Source organism: Hevea brasiliensis, chromosome 5, assembly GCF_030052815.1.
Source record: "Hevea brasiliensis isolate MT/VB/25A 57/8 chromosome 5, ASM3005281v1, whole genome shotgun sequence".
Classification (NCBI taxonomy): Eukaryota; Viridiplantae; Streptophyta; class Magnoliopsida; order Malpighiales; family Euphorbiaceae; genus Hevea; species Hevea brasiliensis.
The window spans coordinates 80,172,996-80,198,000 of NC_079497.1; positions in this window are offsets into that span (position 1 = coordinate 80,172,996).

The window sequence follows — 25,005 nt, forward strand, 5'->3', positions numbered from 1 at the left end:
AGGAGGCTTCTGTCCTGAATATCTTCCCCTACCAGACTACTTGCCACCTCTGCCATGTCCCCCATGATTCTTCTTCTTTCCAGTAGAACCACTGGAACTCTGTTCTACTGATTTTCCCTCTTTCTCTGTTTTCTCTGATTTCTTTTTCTCAGGAGCTGCTTCAGACTCAATTCTTTCTAACTCTAGGGCTTGAGAAATAAGTTCAGAGAAGTTAGTGTGTTTGAACCCGACTACTTGTAATTTGATACTGGGTTTTAAGCCGGTTTCAAACCTCTTGCATCTCTCCCTGCTGGTAGAAAGTAAACTCACTGCATAATGGCTCAAGCGGGAAAATTCTCTTTCATACTCAGCCACTGATCTGCTCCCCTGTTTCAGACTTAGGAACTCTTGTAGCTTCTGGTCTACATAAGCATCGGGGACATATTTTTGTCTGAATTCCCTGAGAAAGTCATTCTATGTTAGCACTGCAGGTTCTACCAGACTGTGGGGAATGGTTTTCCACCAGTCATAAGCATCTCCCTGTAGCAAAGATACTGAGTATTCAAATCTGAGCTCCTCTATACAATGTAGCTTCTTGAATACCCTATCCATCCTCTCTAACCACTGTTCAGCCTCTAGAGGATCTACTGTCCCCTTGAACTCTGTAGCCCCATATTTCATCAATTTATCATACTGCCTAGCAGGAGACTGTGGTTGTACCACTGGTGTCTGTATTGGGACTTGAGTAGGCACATTACCAGCCATTTGTTGGAACATTGCAGCCATCTGCTGAGCTTCGAGTAGGAAATCTGCGATGCTGCGAGGGTGGTCTTCTTTGAACCACTGCCATTGTGTAGGGCTGGGGCATCCCCTTGTACCTCAGCCTCTATAGATTGATCGACTGAACGATCACCCTCTTCCATAGTCAATACGAGGATCTTAGACCTCTTGAACAAATAACACAAGGAAATTTCCTCCCGTTAGTGCATATTTATAATGTAATGTACTGTATGTATCAAACAATGATATTAAGCAGTCGTACTATGAAGAAAGAATATTCAAATAACATGTGAAAACAAAATTTAAAACCTAGCTTTGATACCACTAAAACATGTCACACCCTACCCCTCTATAAGGCATAACATGATCCCATAGTATACCTAATGAATTACCAACTCCGTCTACTAATAACCCATTAAATACACTACAAGGGATTTTAATAACTTTTCTTACTTCTTTCACAGTGGTGAGCACTATTTACAGGTGTTAAAACCTTTTTGAACTGAAGTGGTAGAACTAACACATTTGAATTATTAGGAATTTCTGTAAAAATTTTGGCAGAGTGCCATCTGTATTTTGGATAAAACAGTTCTTCAGAAAACCTGTAAAAAGCACTTCAATATTTTTTCAAATCTCAACTCCAACAAAATTCAACACAATATTTTTCTCAACTCAATCCATAACAATTTTTCAGTATTTTCAAAGGATGAGATAAAAGAAATATAATACAAATTTTACAAGTCAAAATAACTCATAATTTACTTTACAACTTCAATGTACAATTTTTAATTTACAACTGCTCAAATAATTTACATATATATTATTACATGCATACATCAGACCTATGTACATGGGTATACCTATAATATACCTGGAGATGACCTGAAAGTGTCTTCAAAGAAACTTACTCACTGCTCTATGCTCTTCTTACCTGCGACAGCATACAAAGCTATCGCTGAGTGGTGAACTCAGTGGTGCACAACTATAATTTAAAACATAGTACAATATACATTGACAAAATTTACAGTAAATAATTTGGAAATCTGAATACTCATCAAATTCCAAAACTCAAAATATTCATTTCCAATAATGTAAATCATTTGTATAAAATGACTTTGATCACGACATTCAATTTATCAAATCATGACTAACCATTTAAGGTAGTTCCAACAAAATCAATTATACATAAATCATAACTGAAATCATAATTCTTTACTGTTCAAAAACATTCTGTATCTCAAAAATCATGTTGTATCTCAAAAACCATGCTGTATCTCAAAAACCATGCTGTATCTCAAAAATCATTCTTTATCTCAAAAGCCATTCTTTATCTCACTAACTATGCAAGACTAATCCGAAAGGGCCATCTTCGGGGTGATTCTAACTCCCTATGGTTGGGGAGGTCGAATCAGATTCTAACTCCCTATGGTCGGGGAGGTCAAATCATCGTGCACAGTACCATCACAATAATGAATCTTCTGCAAGGGCCATAACGATAAAATAAACTTAGATCTAACCTCAAATCAGAGGAAAATCTAAGCCTGTGCACGTACCATGGTAATCAAAACACAACTAACTCCATTGTCTTCTCAACAAATGAGAGAGACGGGTAATAACCTAGTCAAGCATCTATAGTGAGATATAAAACAATATCACAATCCTTTTAGTGAGCATAAATCACAGTATAATTTGATTCAAATTCAATTCCAATATCCAATAATTTTTATGCTCATCACAATTCAAATCATAAATTTGCATTTTTCCATGAAAATTACTATCACAATTCAAAACATGTTCTATCACAATTTTCCAAAACATAATTTATTCAATCCATAACAATGCTTAATACTTGTTGAAATACCATTTCACAAAGCTAAATTCGTACATACTATAACAATTTTCAATAATCATTGAATTAAATCCAATGCTTGTTAAACACAATACATAAGAAAAATATGTCATTTAATCATATGAAATATTCAAAACAAAATCAGTTAAAAACTAGTTGTGCACAAACCTCTGATAACTGTCTCCTGGTTTGGACTCAGTATTTCCTTCCCTTTTTCTGAGTCTTTGCTAACTGAGAAACACAATTTGAAGTGTTTCAGTACTAAATTAAATTGTCTCTATCGATAATATTTGACAAATAATTCACTGAAAGCAATTATTTGCTTAATCACCTAATATACCGACCCTCGATGTATTCTAGGTAATTTAGGTTTTAGTGTCACTAATATGTCACATTCGATAGTGTTTTAGGGTTGGTACACGTTACCCATTTCATTTTCTTGTTTAGTGCATTTTCTTGCAATTTGCTGGATTCCGGGATACTAGTTTTACCTAGCCGGACGACCTAGTTCCCTCAGTTTTCGGCTTTTGGTCAAAACTACAAACTTGTAGATCTATGTCTTATGGAAAGCGGGGCAAAATTTCAGGTCATTCTGAGTTATGTAGACCAAGTTATGGTCATTTTACTATTGCTGGTCAAAATGCATCAAAATTGGTCATTTTAGGTCAATTTTGGTTCGGCCAGTTTTTGGACCCGAACTTGTGCAAGCTGTTTGACTTGCTTATGGTCATTTTTGGGCTTTTGTGTCTCCATAAGACTTGTAGATATAGGTTTTAGCTATTCATGGTCAAAATTTCAGGTCAATTGAACCTGTTTTGAGTGAGTTGTGCCCTAAACACTAACTGCTACCCAAATGGTTAATTTTCAGGCCTTATTTGCACTTAATCCGGATTTGGTCATTTTTCAAGCTACCTTGCAAGTAGAATTTTGGCATGCTTCCTCAAAGAAAGTTGGCACATTTTGTGCCTAGTTTCACTTCCAATTGGTCTCATACCAATTGGATCCACAAACTTAAAGTTCTAGACCTAAAACTCAAACTGCCTTATTGCATTTCTTTCATACACATCAAGGATCCCTTTTAACACTCACCAAACTCAACATTCAAGCCAATTCTGATTGTACCATAACCTAAACATGATTCACAACATATTATAGGTCATTTTGGCAGCTTACAATCACATTCAATATACACCATAAAGTGCAGAATTTGTCAAACTCAATTTACAACAATTCAAGCACCTAACCATAACACTTTTTTCATGTCCAACTTCACACCATCATATATGCACTCAAACTTCCCTAACATCCAACACAATTCAACATTAATATACCATAAACCAAGCATGAATTCCAGCATTCTTCAAGAGTTAACAACCTGCCGCAATGGTACCTTTACATTCCATTAATTTACAAGTTTCAAATTTCAATTCACATTTACATATACTAAGTATACATCACCCAAACAATTTCCTACACAATATACATTTAATCAATCATTTAATTCACCATTTACAAGCAAAAATAAACTACCTTCAAAGTGTTTCCATGGCTGCCAAAAGTACACATCCCCATTCAACATCAAACCTCAAAAATTTCTCCATAAATCAAACACCCATAACATCCTTACAAACTTTAATAAAGCAACAATCAAAAACATAAACTTACCTATTGTTGGGACTTGCTAAATCTTCACTAAAACTTCTTAAAATTGCTATCAAACTCTTCCTTGTGACATGGGGATAAACTTTAATGAAGATAAGTAAAGAAAATGTAGCTTGAAAATGGGTGTAAAGAGCCATGCATTTGGGCGGCCATGGGAGGACTTTGGGAGCTCTTCATTTCGGCCATGGTGTTTGAATGAATGAGGAAGATGAAGTTTTATTGGAGTAATCTGCCCACTTAGTGTTTATTAAATTCCCATAGTGCTCCACTCACTTAAGAAAATAATTTAATATGTTTAAGTGCTAATTACTCAAATCACACTCCACTTTTGCTATTTATACTAGGTACCCCTAATTTAATTTTTCATGACATTTTCCAAGTGTAATATTATTTATTTTTAATGGAAATTTAGGTCAAAAGACAACTCGGGATGTCAAATGACCACAATGCCCCTGTTCAGGTTACATTCCTGATTTTTCGGTAACACCGAGTTTTGTCCGTTTTTCTATTTCTCGCATTTCTTTGTACTAATTATTTAATTTTCATTTAATATTTCTAATGGTATTTATACTTCAATTGATGTCTCTTTAAGTCCTAAAAATATTTTCCAGGGTTCCCCGTGGTCCAGGGCTAGTCAACGGTCCACGCCGTGACTTCCCGGTGCGGTCACCCATCGCTAGGGTTCTCGGCTCGCTTAACTTGGTTACATTTCTTTGCTATTATTTTTCCTTTTTTTTCTCGTATTTTCTTTTCTTGTATTTCATTATTTTATGTCTCCTCACTCATATCGAAGTGTAGTTCTAGGCATCCTAGCTGTCCGGACAACACTGGTCACAAGAACAGTAGAATGCACTACCGAACATAGGGGTGTTACAAGATAACTTGGGATTTCTTTCTCACTGAGTTCAGAAAGAAGTATGTGGGCAGTGTATACATGTAAGAGAAGAGAAGGGAGTTTATTACCCAACGCCAGAGGCAGCTGACAGTGGCTGAATATGAAAGAGAATTTGTCAGACTGAGCCACTATGGGCGGAAAATAGTCCCTAATGAGGCAGAGAGATGCAAGAGATTTGAGGAAGGACTCAATGATAACATTAAAGTAATAATTACAGCCTTGGGGATTACAGAGTTTGCCAAGTTAGTGGAAGCTGCACTGAAGGTTGAAAAAGATAGAATGAATGAGCGTAATGTATGGGACAGCATACAGAAAAGAGGTCAGGGTCAGACCGGTACATCTTCTGCCCCTAGTAAGAAATTCAGAGGTTCACCTACTCAGAGTTTCAGAAGAGCACCAAGTCAGGGTTAGTCACAGAGGCCCAAATCTCAGTTTGCACCAAGGAGAGGCCAGTCCACCCCTTCAATGGCTAGCTCTCCAGGGACAGGGTACAGGGTACCAGCCCCAACAGTATCTGTTGCTTGTCCATATTGCTAAGAAATGGCATAAGGGAAAATGTTGGAGGATGATAGGTGCTTGTTTATGGTGTGGATCTACAGACCACCTAGTCCGAGATTGTCCTTGCAGAACTGCTACATCCACTCCTGTATCAACTGATAGGCCTGCCCCTTCAGCTCTAAGGGGTAGAAATTCGGGTAAGGCTGAGGCAGCCGATACTTCACAGGGCAGCCGAAACCTGTATCAGAATCTGTGGAGAGAGCAGAAGGTAGAAAACTAGCCAGAGCCTATGTTATAAGGGCACAGGAGGAACAGGATGCTCCAGATGTCATCAAAGGTACATTCCTCGTCTATAATACTTTTGTGCATGCATTAGTGGATCCTAGATCTACTCATTCATATATTTATATCAAGCTGCCCGTAGAAAAGGGAATACCAGTAGAGGAAAGTGACCAAGACATCCTGGTCACAAATCCGCTAGGCCACAGTGTCGTAGTAAACAAGGTGTATAAGGGCTGTCCATTGAAGATTCAAGGGAAAGAGTTCTCAACAGACGTAATCGAACTGCCTTTCCATGAGTTTAATGTGATTATGGGAATGGACTGGTTATCCCATCATCAGGTAATAGTAGATTGTAAATTGAAGAGAATCTCTCTGAAAACTGCTGAGAATGAAGAAATAACAGTTATGGGTGAAAGGACAGATTTCTTGTCTAATGTCATCTCAGCTACAGTTGCAAGGAGATGGTTGAGAAAAGGGTGTGAAACCTATCTGGCACATGTGGTTGACACTAGGTAGGATAAACTTAACTTATCAGACATACCCACAGTAAGGGATTTCTCTGAGGTATTTCCTGAGGAATTGCCTAGTTTGCCACCAGAAAGGGAAGTTGAATTTGCAATTGAGATTATGTCAGCTACAGCTCCGATTTCAATTTCTCCGTATAGGATGGCACCTGCTGAATTGAAAGAGTTAGAAATCCAGCTGCAAGAATTACTAGACAAGGGGTTCATACGCCCCAGTGTGTCACTGTGGGGAGCTCCGGTACTGTTTGTAAAGAAGAAAGATGGGACACTGAGGTTATGTGTTGACTACCGGCAGTTAAACAGAGTAACAGTGAAGAACAAGTATCCATTGCCTAGAATTGATGATCCATTTGATCAGTTGAAGCGAGCAGATGTGTTTTCTAAGATTGATCTCAGATAAGGGTATCATTAGCTAAGGGTTAAGGATGCAGATGTGCCTAAGACTGCATTTAGAACCCGATATGGGCATTATGAATTCCTAGTGATGCCATTTGGGTTAACAAATGCTCCAGCAGCATTCATGGACCTTATGAACCGTATATTCCATCCATACTTAGATCGGTTCGTAGTGGTCTTCATCGATGACATCCTGGTGTATTCCAAGGATAAAGCAGAACATGATGAGCATTTGAGAATTGTTCTGCAGACTCTAAAAGAGAAGAAACTCTATGCTAAATTGTCCAAGTGTGAGTTCTGGTTGAATGAGATTGCATTCCTTGGACATGTAATATCAGCTGAAGGGATTAGAGTGGATCCCAAGAAAATTGAAGTAGTGATGGAATGGAAGCCTCCCAGGAATACAACTAAAATCAGAAGTTTCTTGGGGTTAGCTGGATATTATAGAAGATTTGTAAAGGGATTTTCCCTGATAGCTACTCCAATGACCAAATTACTACACAAGAATATGAAATTTGACTGGAATGACAAGTGTCAAGCCAGTTTTGAGAGGCTGAAGGCTATGTTAACAGAGGCACCAGTGTTAACACAATCAATATCTAGAAAAGACTTTGTAGTCTACAGTGATGCCTTACATAATGGGTTAGGGTGTGTACTCATGCAAGAAGGAAAAGTGGTCGCATATGCTTCCAGGCAGTTAAGGCCACATGAAAAGAATTACCCTACTCATGATTTGGAGTTAGCAGCAATTATCTTCGCATTGAAGATATGGAGGCATTACTTGTATGGAGAAAAATGCTACATATACACATACCATAAGAGTCTGAAGTATCTGCCAACCCAGAAGGAACTTAATTTGAGACAGAGGCGATGGATTGAATTCCTGAAAGATTATAATTGTGTAATTAACTACCACCCTGGGAAGGAAAACGTAGTTGCTGATGCCTTAAGCAGAAAATCTCTTGTAGCATTAAGATCTCTGAATGCCCAACTATCCTTAACTCGTGATGGAGTTATTTTGGCTGAGTTACAAGTGAAGCCGAATCTGTTACAACAGATATAAGATAGGCAGAAGAAAGATGAGAAATTAATGGCTATTATGGGCAAAATCACTGAGGGGAAGGAAACTGAATAAGAAGTGAAAGAAAATGAGTGCCTGTACTATAAAGAAAGAGTGTATGTTCTAGATGATAAAGAATTGAAAACTAGTATTCTGAGAGAAGCACATAACAGTGTGTATGCTATGCACCCAGGAAGCACAAAAATGTACCATGACCTAAAACTCCGATACTGGTGGCCAGGTATGAAGAAGGACATAGTTGACTATGTAACTAGATGCTTGACATGTCAGCAAGTCAAAGCAGAACAATAAGTTCCATCAGGTTTGTTACAGCCCATAAATATACCTGAATGGAAATGGGATCGAGTGACTATGGACTTTGTCAGTGGTCTACCTCTCACTCAGAAGAAGCATGCTGCAGTATGGGTGATTGTGGATAGGTTGACCAAATCAGCACATTTTTTTCCAGTCAGAACAGACTACTCGCTGGAAAAGCTAGTAGAATTGTACATAAGTGAGATAGTTAGACTATATGGAATTTTGCTTTCCATTATATCTGATAGAGACTCGAGGTTTACATCTAGATTTTAGAAGAAATTACAAGAATCCTTGGGCACACAACTCCATTTTAGTACAACTTTTCATCCTCAGACAGATGGACAGTCAGAAAGAATAATCCAGGTCCTCGAGGATATGCTAAGAAGTTGTGTTATTGAGTTTAAGGGAAGCTGGGACAGATATCTTCCACTAGCAGAATTTGCATACAATAATAGCTATCAAGCTAGCATACAAATGGCACCCTATGAAGCACTGTATGGGAGAAAATGTAGAACACCTGTATGTTGGACTGAGTTGGGTAAAGATAAGCTAGTGGGGCTGGACTGATAAAATGCAGAGGAAAAGGTGAAACTGATAAAGGCCAATTTGAAAGTTGCCTCAGACCGACAGAAATCTTATGCTGACTTGAGGAGAAAAGACATTGAGTATGAAGTTGGTGAGAAGGTATTTCTCAAAGTATTAGTATGGAAGAAAGTGTTGAGATTCGGGAAAAAGGGAAAATTAAGCCCTAGGTTCATTAGCCCATATGAAGTTATTGAACGTGTGGGACCAGTAGCCTGCAAATTAGCCTTACCACCTGAGCTGGACAAGATACATAATGTGTTCCATGTCTCAATGCTCAGAAGATACAGATCAAATCCTTCACATGTCATCTCAGCAGAAGAAATTGTGGTACAACTTGACCTGACATATGAAGAAGAACCAATTAAAATCTTGGCACGAGACGTAAAAGAGCTCAGAAACAAGACAATTCTACTAGTGAAAATCCTATGGAGATACCACAACATGGAAGAGGCAACATGGGAGAGCAAGGAGACAATGAGGCAACAGTTCCCTCAACTCTTCACATAAGGTAAATTTCGAGGACGAAATTTTTACTTAGAGGGGAAGAGTTGTAACATCCTCTCTGTACGTGTTTTGTACGTTCTATTGCTCTAGTGGCCAAATAATAGTTAGGCAAGTCAGGATGTCTGGAACTACACTTGGATGATAGTGAACAGACATATGATGATGAAATAAATAAAAACAAAATACAAGAAAAATCAAAGAAAAATGAAAGAGAGAAAGTGAAGCTAAGTTAAACGAGCCGGTACCATAAAGATGGGTGATAGCACCGGAAAGGCCGTTAACGACCCCAAGACCACGGGGAACCCTTGAAATTTAATTTTGAGACATAAATAAAGGTTTATCAAAGAAAAATTAATAAATTGACACTAGAAATATCAAAGAAAAATTAATAAATTAGTACAAAGAAAAATGAAAAATCAAGAAACAAATAAAAATCGGTGTTACCGAAAAATCGAAAATAAAACCCAAAGTGGGGTATTTTGGTCATTTGACACCTAGAGTTGCCTTTCAACCTCAATATCCATTAAAAATAAAGGATATTGCACTTAGAAAATGTCATGAAAAATTAAATTGTGACACATTATATAAATAGTGAAAAAGGGAAGATAAATGTGTAAATAGTGGAACTTGAAATAATTAAACATTTAACTTAAAGTTAGTGCTCCACTAACTCAAACCTTTGGACACCTATCTAAGCCATTTTTGGGTAGAATCACCATCTTCAACATTGAGAGAAAAACTAGCAGAGAGAAATTCACCATTGAAGACCCACCATTTTCACTTGGTTCCTTCATTAAAGCTTGCCTATTCACCTTGGGGAAGATATTGACAACAAGAAAAACAAGATTTGGTAAAGTTTTGATAAGCTTCAAAAGTGGTAAGTGTCCAAATCTTCTCCCTAGCTTTAGTAAAAGTTGTGTTTGGGTTGAGATGAGTTGTTTGGTGAAGAGAAATGAAAGAAATAGTGAGATGTGGACTTGTCCATTTTCGGCAGCCATGAACCTTTGTTGAGCTTGAGTTATTTTTACTTCTAATGAATGGAAATGAAGGTTGATTAATTCAAATGAAAGTTGTAGTAAGTTTATATCCAAGTATGTGCATGATAATGCTTGAATTTAGGGTTTGAAATGGGATTTTGATGCTTTGGCAAACTGCCATGTTTGGCAGCCTATTAAACCATGAATTTGTGTGTGAATATGTAGTTATTAATGAAATATGCTAGTGTTAAATTGTGGACAGCATATGTAAGTGATATTGAAGTATGATTATATTGAAGTGTATGTGTAATATTGACATTGAGATATGTTGAATTTTGGTGGAAGTGAATGTTGAACTTAATGGTGAATTGTGTGCATTAAGCACTTGAATATTCTACCCAAAATTGTTGCTGGAATTGTGCGCCATATATATATGGAAGTGTCATTGATTGAATATTGAAGTAATGAGGAGGAGAAGGAATATCAAATTGGAAGTGTATGTGCTTTGTGTAGGTTGTGTATTAAAGGCAGTGCCTAAATTAGGTCATAAGTGACAAACTGTGAACCCAATTGGTATGAAGCCAATGAGGGATGAAACTAGACACCAAATAGGCCAACTTTCATGTAGAAATATTGCTAAAAATCTGTCTAGAAACTGACCTTAAAAATGACCAAATCTGGAATAATAACCTTGAAACCCAGATTTTTGACCATATGAACGGTAGTCCTTGGGATGACCATAACTCACTAAAAACAAATCCAATTGACCTGAAATTTTTATCATGGTTAGTTTAGACATAGATATACAATTCTTATGAAGACATCAAAGATCAAAAATGGCCAGAACCAAGTCAAATGGCTTGCATAAATTCGGGTACAAAAACTGGTGAACCAAAAGTGACCTAAAATTGACCAAATTTTGCACTAAAGGTGCAATCTGTCCAGCTTTAGTAAATTGACCATATCTTGGTCTATACAACTCAAAATGACCTGAAATTTTTCCCCGCGTGCAACAAGACATAGAGCTACAATTTTGCTTCTTTGACCAGAAGCTAAAATGTAACACCCCTAAGTTCGGTATTGCGTACTACTGTTCTGGTGACCAGTGTTGTCCGGACAGCTAGGATGCCTAGAACTACACTTCGTTATGAGTGAGAAGACATAAAATAATGAAATACAAGAAAATAAAATACAAGAAAAACAAAGGAAAAATAATAGCAAAGAAATGTAACCTAGTTAAGCGAGCCGAGAACCCTAGCGATGGGTGACCGCACCGGGAAGTCACGGCGTGGACCGTTGACTAATACTCGGATCGGGGAACCACGGAAAATATTTTAGGACTTAAATAGACCCTTATGGAAGTATAAATATCATTAGAAATATCAAAGAAAAATTAAATAATTAGTACAAAGAAAAGTGAGAAATCGAAAAAGCAGACAAAACCGGTGTTAGAAAAATCTGAATGCAACCGAGCAGGGCATTATGGTCATTTGACATCCCGAATTGTCTTTTGACCTAAATGTCCATTAAAAATAAATAATATTACACTTATAAAATAAAATGAAGAATTAATTTGGTGGTACCTAATGTAAATAGCCAAAAGTAGAGTGAAAATTGTGTAAATAACACATCTAACATATAAAATGATTAAACCAAAGTGAGTGGACCACTAAGGAATAAACTAAGGATTATAAAATGTGTTAGTGGGCAGATTTCTCCACTAAACACTTCATCTTCAAGCTTGAGAATCATCCATGCCGTAAATGAAAAGCTCCCAAAACCTCCATGGCCATTTTTCTTTAAGCTTCATGCACTCCTTCAATTTACCTCCAATCACCTAGGTAGCTTAACTAAAAATTGTCCCCACATCACAAGGAAGAGCTTGATACCAAAATCAAGAAGTTTGGTGAAGGTTTAACAAGCCCCAACCATAGGTAAGTTTGTATTTTTGAACTTTGCTTTGTTAAAGTTTGTATACTTGTTATGGGTGTTTGAATTGTGAAGAAAATTTTCAAGTTTGAGGAGTTCTTGATATATCAATTTTCGGCAGCCATGGAGTTGTATATTTGATGATTTATTTTACATATGTTTGATGGGAATTCATGTTGAATAGGGTGAATTGATGTCCTAGTAGTTAATTCCACATGTAAATGGTGATTATGCACTTGGAATGGAAATTGATGAATTATGGACACTTTGGCATGGTGAAGCTTTTCGGCAGCCTTGAGGCTTCTTTGATAAATGTATGTGTTCATGAAGATATGGACAGAATTGTGACATTGAGGATTGATGAGTGTGTATGTAAATTGGTTGTGTAAAGTATGTGTAAGAATTAGAAATGTCCATGTGTATGTATTGTTTTATTTGGACTTTATAAATTGGAGTTTTATTTGGTGTATTGAGGATGTTTGTAATCTGCCCAAAATAACTTTAAGGTAAGGTGGTATATGGTTTTGGTAATGTACCAAAACAGAATTAGTAAGGGAAGTGGACATATAGTAAGGTAAATGTGTCATTGATGTATGTTTAAGCAAGGTAATTAAGGGCAGTATGCATTTTAGCCTATAACTTTAAATGTGTAACTTCAATTGGTATGAGACCAATTGGAGGTGAAACTAGGCACAAAATGTGCCAACTTTCATTAAGAAAGCATACCAAAATTCTGCTTGCAAGGTAACATGAAAAATGACCAATTCGGATTAAGTGCAAGTGAAACCTGAAAACTGACCATTTGGGCAACAGTTAGTGTTTAGGCCATAACTCACTCAAAACAAGTCCAATTGAGCTAAAATTTTAACCATGAATAGTTAAGATCCATACCTACAAGTCTTATGAAGACACCAAATCCCAGAAATGACCATAAGCAAGTCAAACAGCTTGCACAAGTTCGGGTCCAAAAACTGGCCGAACCAAAGTCGACCAAAATTGACCTAAAATGACCTAATTTGATGCCATTTGACCAGCAATAGTAAAATGACCATAACTTGGTCTACATAACTCAGAATGACCTAAAATTTTGCCTTGCGTTCCATAAGACATAGATCTACAAGTTTGTAGTTTTGACCAAAAGCCAAAAACTGAGGGAACTAGGTCGTCTGGCTAGGTAAAACTAGTATCCCGGAATCCAGCAAATTGCAAGAAAATGCACTAAACAAGAAAATGAAATTGGTAACGTGTACCAACCCTAAAACACTATCGAATGTGACATATTAGTGACACTAAAATCTAAATTACCTAGAATACATCGAGGGTCGGTATATTAGGTGATTAAGCAAATAATAGCTTTCAGTGAATTATTTGTCAAATATTATCGATAGAGACAGTTTAATTTAGTACTGAAACACTTCAAATTGTGTTTCTCAGTTAGCAAAGACTCAGAAAAAGGGAAGGAAATACTGAGTCCAGACTAGGAGACAGTTATCAGAGGTTTGTGCACAACTAGTTTTCAACTGATTTTGTTTTGAATATTTCATATGATTAAATGACATTTTTCTTATGTATTGTGTTTAACAAGCATTGGATTTAATTCAATGATTATTGAAAATTGTTATAGTACGTATGAATTTAGCTTTGTGAAATGGTATTTCGACAAGTATTAAGCATTGTTATGGATTGAATAAATTATGTTTTGGAAAATTGTGATAGAACATGTTTTGAATTGTGATAGTAATTTTCATGGAAAAATGCAAATTTATGATTTGAATTGTGATGAGCATAAAAATTATTAGATATTGGAATTGAATTTGAATCGAATTATACTGTAATTTATGCTCACTAAAAGGATTGTGATATTTTTTTATATCTCACTATAGATGCTTAACTAGGTTATTACCCGTCTCTCTCATTTGTTGAGAAGACAATGGAGTTAGTTGTGTTTTGATTACCATGGTATGTGCACTGGCTTAGATTTTCCTTTGATTTGAGGTTAGATCTAAGTTTATTTTATCGTTATGGCCCTTGCGGAAGAATCATTATTGTGATGGTACTGTGCACGATGATTCGACCTCCCCGACCATAGGTAGTTAGAATCTGATTCGACCTCCCCGACCATAGGGAGTTAGAATCACCCCGAAGATGGCCCTTTCGGATTAGTCTTGCATAGTTAGTGAGATAAGGAATGGCTTTTGAGATAAAAAATGATTTTTGAGATACAGCATGGTTTTTGAGATACAGCATGGTTTTTGTGATACAACATGATTTTTGAGATACAGAATGTTTTTGAACAGTAAAGAATTATGATTTCAGTTATGATTTATGTATAATTGATTTTGTTGGAACTACCTTAAATGGTTAGTCATGATTTGATAAATTGAATGTCGTGATCAAAGTCATTTTATACAAATGATTTACATTATTGGAAATGAATATTTTGAGTTTTGGAATTTGATGAGCATTCAGATTTCCAAATTATTTACTGTAAATTTTGTCAATGTATATTGTACTATGTTTTAAATTATAGCTGTGCACCACTGAGTTCACCACTCAGCGATAGCTTTGTATGCTGTCGTAGGTAAGAAGAGCATAGAGCAGTGAGTAAGTTTCTTTGAAGACACTTTCAGATCATCTCCAGGTATATTATAGGTATACCCATGTACACAAGTCTGATGTATGCATGTAATAATATGTATGTAAACTATTTGAGCAGTTGTAAATTAAAAATTGTACATTGAAGTTGTAAAGTAAATTATGAGTTATTTTGACTTGTAAAATTTGTATTATATTTCTTTTATCTCATTCTTTGAAAATACTGAAAAATTGTTGTGGATTGAGTTGAGAAAAATATTGTGTTGAATTTTGTTGGAGTTGAGATTTGGAAAAATATTGAAGTGCTTTTTACAGGTTTTCTGAAGAACTGTTTTATCCAAAATACAGATGGCACTCTGCCAAAATTTTTACGGAAATTCCAAATAATTCAAATGTGTTAGTTCTACCACTTCAGTTCAAAAAGGTTTTTAACACCTGTAAATAGTGCTCACTACTGTGAAAAAAGTAAAAAAAGTTATTAAAATCCCTTGTAGTGTATTTAATGGGTTATCAGTAGACGGAGTTGGTAATTCATTAGGTGTACTACGGGATCATGTTGCATCTTACAGGGGAGTAGGGTGTGACATAAAAACCAAGAGAAATAGGACTTTAAGCTAGACCAATCTAGCACACAAAAATTGTGAATTTGACATTTTACATACAATGATGCTTGAAGCATTTTGGCAATGAATGCCAACTTGTAAAAATGGTAAATTGCACTATATTGGTAGCATTTTGAGATATAAATTGTAACATATTGATGCTAGAAACAACTTATCCATATTATCTAAAAAGGTCAACATATGCATTGACTTGTGAATTATATAATAGTTAGTAAACTCCAAAAATTGAAGAATTAAACAATTAATTTATAATGTGCCCTAGTTTGCCTAGTTGACTAGTATGGATAGGTTGGCATGCCAATAGGATTCGATAGTGCTTACGTAAATGACTTCATGCCATACTGTGTTTTTACGGCTTATTATGCTGCACTGTGACTTTAATAGCCTACGGCTATACATATTGTGTATTTATTCTTGGCTTATCACCAGATTGACTATATAGATTTTTGGCCACACTGTTGCACACCGGGAGACACTTTGTGACAGATGGCGTGACGGCCCAAGGTACTAGGTACCTAGTACCAGTATATCCGTTTATCCAGTCTAGTCAGTATATAAGCTACACGGGCAGTTAATTTAAGCACTATTAAATTCAAATAGTTAAATCTAGTCTTCTGACATACAACACTACCAAAATTAGCACAAATTGAGAAGTTAGCAAATAAAAACAAAATCAACAATTGTAAAGAATACCGATGTCATAAATTCATTTACTTTATTTTAGTGTATGTTTCTTTATATTTAATTTGGCACCACTAAGCAAAATTGCTTAGCGCGTTGCTTTTGTAACGCGTAGGTATTGAAGACACAGCTGGGGAGCCCAGCAGACCTACGATCGGGTGAGACATTAGATTTGCACAGGAGTCCAGAGCCATCTGCACTGCATTACATACATGGTAGGACTTAGGATATCTTGTATTTTGTACTTTTGTTGTATTTTTGAAATTCGGCCTTGTAATTTTTAATATTATGAAAGCTCTAAAGTTTATAATATCTTGTACTTATTAAATAACATGGAGGTTTTCTGTATATATTTAAATTATTATGAACTATATTATGGAACTATTTAATGACTGTAAAAGTCTATTGACTTTACTGAGAAATAGAGACTGTGAAATATTTGAGATTTTGATATTATCATATTAAACTGTTTTCAACAAGTTTGGAAGGACAGTTTGTCCGAAATATAGACGGTACCTTGCCAAATTTTTATTACCAATCTTAAAACACCGATTTTATCAAAGTATGAAAATAGTATCAACATGATATGAATATTACATAAAAGACTTCTTAGAATCAAATTGAGTAAAGGAAATGAAATAATCACATACTAGGTGTTCCGGCACGCCATGTAGCACGCCTTGCTCGGCTATTCTGTATACGGGTGAGGGGTGTTACAAATCTCACTCAGCTGCTGTATCTTTACCTTCACCTGTGATAGCATATAAAGCTATCGCTGAGTGGTGAACTTAGTGGTGAACAACTACAATTTAAAACATAGTACAATATACCTTAACAAGATTACAGCAAAGAATTTAGAAATCTGGATATTCATCAAATTCCAAAAATCAAAATATTCGCTGTCAATAATATGAATCCTTTGTTAAAATGACTTTGATCAAGAAATTTAATTTATCAAATCACAACTGAACATTTAAAGTAATTCTAGCAATTTATGGAAATAAAGATTAATTTCAATAATATCAATTATGCATAAATCCCATTTGAAATCACAATTCTTTACCATTCAAAAACCATTCTTTATCTCACTAACTGTGCAAGACTAATCCGTAAGGGCCATCTCCAGAGCGATTCTAACTCCCTATGGTCGGGGAGATCGAATTGGGATTCTAACTCTCTATGGTCGGGGAGGTCGAATCATCGTGCATAGTACACACCACAATAATGCAGCTTCCGAAACGGCCAATGAAAAACTTAGATCTAACCTCTAATAAGAGGAAAATCTAAGCCTGTGCACATACTGTGGTAATGAAAATAAAGCTAACTCCATTGTCTCCTCAACAAATGAGAGAGACGGGTAATAACCTAGTCAAGCATCTATAGTGAGATATAAAATAATATCATGAATCTCTTTGTCCTTTTTGTGAGCATAAATCACAACACAATTCAATTCAATGTCAAATCCAATATCCAATAATTTTTATGCTCATCACAATTTAAAACATATTTTATCACAATTTTTCCAAAACTAATTTATTCAATCCACAACAATGCTCAATAATTGTTGAAATATCATTTCACAAAACTAAACTCATGTATACTATAACAATTTCAATAATCATTTAAATAAATCCAATACTTGATAAACATAATACATAAGGAAAATAACGTCAATTAATAATATGAAATATTCAGAATAAAATTAATTAAAAACTAGTTGTGCACAAACCTCTTTATTGACTAATTTACTCCACCTTTTGTTTCTCCTTCAAAGATCCCTTTTTAACTGAAACACATAAATTTAAAGTGCTTCAGTATCTATTTCTAATACTTAAATTCTAACAATTTCTTTACAGATTTATCCTACCTATTACAGTTTATAATTTCGTGTCTTTTACATTTTTGTGTATAGTGGCACTATTCATGGCACTATTCACATCAAAATGTTGACTTTTCCATACTTAATAGGTTTATTAATTCTAATTGCACCCATATACCATATTTTGGATGTCAATTTTGTTGGCATTGATTGCCAATTAAATTTCTAATTCCCTTAGGTGCAAATCCAAAATTTCAGTTTTGGTTCACTATTTTGTACTATTCCATTGGTCTAGTTAATGTGGAAATTGGGCTAAGTATCCTTCATAAAAGTTGTTCCATATTGTCTTAGCTTTAATTCTCTTTTTGAATCACTCCATTTGTAGTTTTGTAGCTCAAGTTATGGTCATTTTTCTAAGGCTAGGCGGATTGGTCTAAACCCAGAATTCTGGGCAATTTCTTGGTTCTGGCAGTTTTGATGACCCAACTTTGGGTGGCAATTTCAGTTAGTTCTGGGCAGAATTTGGGCTTGTGTTCTTAATAAAAGTTGTAGTACTATGTCATTTATTTCCAATGCCACAAACATCAGATCATTTGGACCTTCCTAGACCAAGTTATGGCCAAATGAACAGACACTGTTCATTTGGTCATTTTTGTACAGTGGCACTGTACCAATTCCGGGTTTGACCTAATTGTTCACTAACTTAGAGTCACTTTCAGGGCACAAAAATTGTGGTATTATGTGTCTACTCTCATATCCAATTGGCATTACACCAATTGGGGCTGCAGAATTACAGTTTTGGTCACTGAAAGGGACCTAGGTCAGGCTGTCCAGAATTGGAACCCTACCTATCTGAATTTGACTTTAATTCTCACCATTCAAACACATCCTAATTGGTCCCAATTGACCATTTTTAGTCCCAATTAGCTCAATTTGTTAAATTTCAAAAATCCCTAATTTTTCCCCAATTTTCCCTAATTCAAGAACCCTAATTTTTTCCAAATATTTCAATTTATGCAATTCACACATACAAATCACCTATCCATCATTAATTCACTAAGAATTTAAGTTTAATTGAACTAAGCACCATCAATTCCACTTATCCCTAGCATGACCGAAATTCTCTATTGGTCCACCATACTTGATTTTATTTAATTTTTTCCCCAATTTCTAGCTTAACTCATGCACATAAACATAATTCTAAAGAGAAATTAAGTGGTTAATTACTAACCTTAAATGAAGCTTCTCCAACTTCTTACTTTCTCAAATTTTTTCCTCTTTTATCTTCTTCAATCTTCTTCTAAAGGTTCAATAATAACTTTTCTTTAAGAGAAGGGATTTAGGGTTGAATTTAGGGTTTAGAAAGCTTGAAATTAAGCTTTCATGGTGGAAATTTGAGAGAGAAATAAGTGAGAGGGAGAGCTATGGCTAGGGGTGGAAGAAGACCCAACTATTTTTCTTTTAATTTTTGTTATTTTATGTGTATTTATCTATTAAAATTTACTTGGTCAAAAATCTAATTAATTGGAATTTATTTACCCCATCATGCTTATGTCACTTTGGGTGATATCATTATTCTTTTTTTTTCTTTTCTTTTTCTATCCTTCATTAATTTAATTCTATATTTCAAAATTTTTATTTCTTAGATTTTATTGGACAGTTAAGTCATGAATCAGCTCTAGGGATGAATTGACCAATTTGCCCCTCGCCGGTCTCACCCGGTTTGCCAATAATTTAGTGTTTCTTCTGAAACCCTAACCTAATTATTTGATTTGGTTCTCAACCTTTTTCTGTGATTTTCAAATTTCCCCTATGTAACACCCCTAAGTTCGGTAGTGCATTCTACTGTTCCAGTGACCAGTGCTATCCGGACAGCTAGAATGCCTAGAACTATACTTCGTTATGAGTGAGAAGACATAAAATAATGAAATACAAGGAAAGAAAATACAAGGAAAACAAAGAAAAATAATAGCAAAGAAATGTAACCAAGTTAAGCGAGCAGAGAACCCTAGAGATGGGTGACTGCACCGGGAAGTCACGGCGTGGACCGTTGACTAGCCCTGGACTGCGGGGAACCCTAGAAAATATTTTTAGGACTTAAATAGACACCTATTGAAATAGAAATACCATTAGAAATATTAAATTAAAATTAAATAATTAGTACAAAGAAAAGTGAGAAATGGAAAAACGGACAAAACCCGGTGTTACCAAAAAATCGGGAATGCAACCCAAACAGGGGCATTGTGGTCATTTGACACTCCAAGTTATCTTTTGACCTAAATGTCCATTAAAAATAAATAATATTACACTAGGAAAATATAATGAAAAATTAATTTAGTGGTACCTAATGTAAATAGCAAAAATAGAGGGTAAATGGAGTAATTATCAATTAAAACATATAATATACTTTAATGAAGGTGAGTGGAGCACTATGGATTAAATTTAATCTTAAGTGGGCAGGTGTACTTCCATTATACTTCATCTTAAACCTTTCTCCTTACCCATGCCGAAATGAAATTCTTTGAAAACCACTATTTGATTCAAGCTTCATCATCTCCTCCATTTCACCTCCAAACACCAAAGTTCCTTCACTAATCTTGATCCCCACCTCACAAGGAAGAAGTAGATACCAAAATCAAGGGAGTTTAGTGAAGATTTAATAAGCCTCATCAATAGGTAAGTTTGAGTTTTTGATTATTGCTTTGTTAAAGTTTGTAAGGATGTTATGGGTGTTTGATTTATAGAGAAATTTTTGAGGTTTGATATTTAATGGGGATGTGCACTTTTGGCAGCCATAGAAACACTTTGAAGGCAGTTTATTTTTGCTTGTAAATGGTGAATTAAATGATTGATTAAATGTATATTGTGTAGGAAATTGTTTGGGTGATGTATACTTAGTATATGTAAATGTGAATTGAAATTTGAAGCTTGGAAATTAATGGAATGTAAAGGTACCACTGCGGCAGGTTGTTAACTCTTGAAGAATGCTGGAATTCATGCTTGGTTTATGGTATATTAATATTGAATTGTGTTGGATGTTAGGGCAGTTTGAGTGTATATATGATGGTGTGAAGTTGGACATGAGAAAAGTGTTATGGTTAGGTGGTTGAATTGTTGTAAATTGAATTGAAAAATTCTGCACTTTATGGTGTATGTTGAATGTAATTGTAAGCTGTCAAAATGACCTATAATGTGTTGTGAATTATGTTTAGGTCATGATACAACCAGAATTGACTTGAATATTGAGTTTGGTAAGTGTTAGGTGTGATCCTTGATGTGTATGAAAGAAATGCAATAAGGCAGTTTTTGTTTTAGGCCTATAACTTTAAGTGTGTGGCTCCAATTGGTATGAGACCAATTGGAGGTGAAACTAGGCACAAAATGTGCCAACTTTCATGAAGAAAGCTTGCCAAAATTCTGCTTGCAAGGCAGCTTGAAAAATGACTAAATCCGGATTAAGTGCAATTGAGGCCTGAAAATTGACCATTTGGGCAGAAGTTAGTTTTTAGGCAATAACTCACTCAAAACAGGTCCAATTGACCTGAAATTTTAACCATGAATAGCTAAGACCCATATCTACAAGTATTATGAAGACACCAAAGCCCAGAAATGACCATAAGAAAGTCAAAGAGCTTGCACAAGTTCGGGTCCAAAAACTTGCTGAACCAAAATTGACCTAAAATGACTTAAAATGACCAATTTTGGTGCAATTTGACTAGCAATAGTAAAATGACCATAACTTGGTGTACATAACTCAGAATGACTTGAAATTTTTCCCTGTGTTCCATAAGACATAGATCTACAAGTTTGTAGTTTTGACCGAAACCCGAAAACTGAGGGAACTAGGTCGTCCGGCTAGGTCAAACTAGTATCCCGGAATCCAGCAAATTGCAAGAAAATGTAGTATACACGGAAATGAACTTAGTAACGTGTACCAACCTTAAAAGACTATCGAATGTGACATGTTAGTAACATTCAGTGAATTACTTATCAAGCATTATTGTTAGAGACAGTTTAATTTAGTACTAAAACACTTCAAATTGTGTTTCTCAGTTAGCAAAGACTTAGGAAAAGGGAAGGAAACACTGTGTCAAGACCAGGAGACAGTTATCAGAGGTTTGTGCACAATAGCTATTTCTTTTGAATTTTTCAATTGAAATGAATTATGACTATTTGTACATTATTGTTTTAAATTGTGAAAATGTGTTTGAATGAATATTTATTGCTTGAAAAGCATTGTAAATGGTTTGAAACTGTGAAAAATTGTTTGAATGATATTGATGGATACTGACTGATTGAAAAGCATTGGAAATGGTTTGAAACCACAACTATCATGTATATTGATTGTATTCCTCACTAGCTTGTCTAGTGGGACGAATTGAATTCCCTCTCTGGCTGAAGTGTTGAGGTGTGTGCCTGTTGAGGACGAATTGAATGAGTACTCATATTTTTGCTAGGTAGCTATGTTATTCCTCAGTAGTCATCGACTTTTAGGACGAATTGAATACCTCATTAGCCATCGGCTTTTGGGACGAATTGAACTTTGGAACATGATTAAGCTATGTGTGATTTATTGATATGTATTATGAGATCGGGAAATGGAGTTAAATTTTTATTGACATTCACTGTCTTTTGAATTTAATCTTGATTTGATTTATTGAAATTATTGTGATATTGAGAAATGGAGTTTAAATTGTTATTGACATTTACTGTCTTGAATTTAACTATGGTTTTAAGTATCCACTATTTATATAACCTGTGATTTGTGATTTAAAGTTGTATTTGGTTAATGTTGTGCACCACTGTGACATTGTCTCAGCGATAGCTTTTCATTGCTGTCGCAGGTAGACAGACGGACAGGGCAGCAGACTAGGCTGCTAGTACATCCAGCAAGAGATTATCGGGTATAACGAGTATACCACACATTGCATTTTGTACTGTAATGTATGACCACTGTATGTATATATTGTTCTTGGTTTTGAGCAGTTGTAAAGTAAAATTGTACATTAAAGTTGTAAAATAAATTATGAGTTATTTTGACTTATAAAAATTGTATTATATTTCTTGTATCTCAATCTTTGAAAAATTATTGTGGATTTGTATTGAATTGTGTTGGAGTTGAGATTGAGAAAAATATTGAAGTGCTTTCTATATGTTTCTAAAGAATTGTTTTATCCAAAATACAGATGGCACTCTGCCAAAATTTTTACAGAAATTACTAATAGTCTAAATGTGTTAACTATTTCAATTCAGTTCACAAAAAGTTTTTAACACCTGTAAATAGTGCTCACCACTGTAAAATGAAGTAAGAAAAGTTTTAAAATCTCTTGTAGTGTATTTAATGGGTTATCAGTAGACGAAGTTGGTAATTCATTAGGTATACTACGGGATCATGTTATGCCTTACAGAGGGGTAGGGTGTGACATGTTTTAGTGGTATCAGAGCAAATTTTTTAAATTCTGTTTTCACCTGTTATTTGAATATTCTTTCTTCATAGTACAACTGCTCAATATCATTGTTTAATACATACAGTACATTACATTATAAATATACACTAACGGGAGGAAATCTCCTTGTGTTATTTGTTTAGGAGATCTAAGATCCTCGCATTGACTATGGAAGAGGGTGATCGTTCAGTCGATCAATTTATAGAGGCTGAGGTGTAAAGGGATGCCCCAGGCCTACATAATGTAAGTGGTTTAGCAGCACCAGCCCCTGCAGTACCGCAATTTCCTACTCAGTTCGCTCAGCAGATGGCTGCAATGTTCCAACAAATGGCTGGTAATGTGCCTACTCAAGTCCCAATACAGACACCAGTGGTACAACCACAGTCTCCTACTAGGCAATATGACAAATTGATGAAATATAGGGCTATAGAGTTCAAGGGGGCAGTAGATCCTCTAGAGGCTGAACAGTGGTTAGAAAGGATGGATAGGGTATTCAAGAAACTGCATTGCACGAAGGAGCTCAGATTTGAATACTCAGTATCTTTGCTACAGGGGGATGCTTATGACTGGTGGAAAACCATTCCCCATAGTCTGGTATAACCTGCAGTGCTAACATGGAATGAATTTCTTAGGGAATTCAGACAAAAATATGTCCCTGATGCTTATGTAGACCAGAAGCTACAAGAGTTCCTAAGTCTGAAACAGGAGAGCAGATCAGTGGCTGAGTATGAAAGAGAATTTTCCCACTTGAGCCATTATGCAGTGAGTCTACTCTCTACCAGCAGGGAGAGATGCAAGAGGTTTGAAACTAGCTTGAAGCCCAGTATCAGATTACAAGTAGTCGGGTTCAAACACACTAACTTCTCTAAAGTTGTTTCTCAAGCCCTAGAGTTGGAAAGAATTGAGTCTGAAGCTGCTCCTGAGAAAAAGAAATTAGAGAAGACAGAGAAAGAGGGAAAATCTGTAGAACAAAGTTCCAGTGGTCCTGCTGGAAAGAGTAAGAATCATGGAGGACACAATAGAGGTGGCAAGAAGTCTGGTAGGGGAAGATATTCAGGATAAAAACCTCCCCTATCTGGTCAGCAGAGTACCAGAGGTTCCTACCCTCCCCGCCAATGTGAAACCTGTGGAAGAAATCATGGTGGGATATGCTACAAGGCTATTGGAGCCTGTTATAACTGTGGAGGCACAGGACATTTTGCCAAGGACTGCACCAATAGTCGCAGAGTTGGACCACCTCCTACTCATCAGAGAAGGGTCGGGCCTGAGCCCCGTCACCGAGTTCACAACCACCCAGAGGTAGAGGCAGGTAGAGTAGAGTAGCCAAAGCAGCCAAGGCACAGTAAAACATTCAGAGCAAGACAGTGCTCCAGTCAGAGTCTATGCAATGAGACAGAGAGAAGAGGCTGAGACATCTGATGTTGTGGCTGGTACCTTCTCAACTTTTAATCAAGATGTGTTTGTGTTATTTGATATGGGTTCTACCCATTCTTATGTAAGTTCTAGCATCATTGATTGCATTGCTGTTCCATGTACAAAAATGGACTTTGAGGTGCTAGTAACAAGTCCACTAGGACAGGAGGTCAGGGTTAATAGAATGTA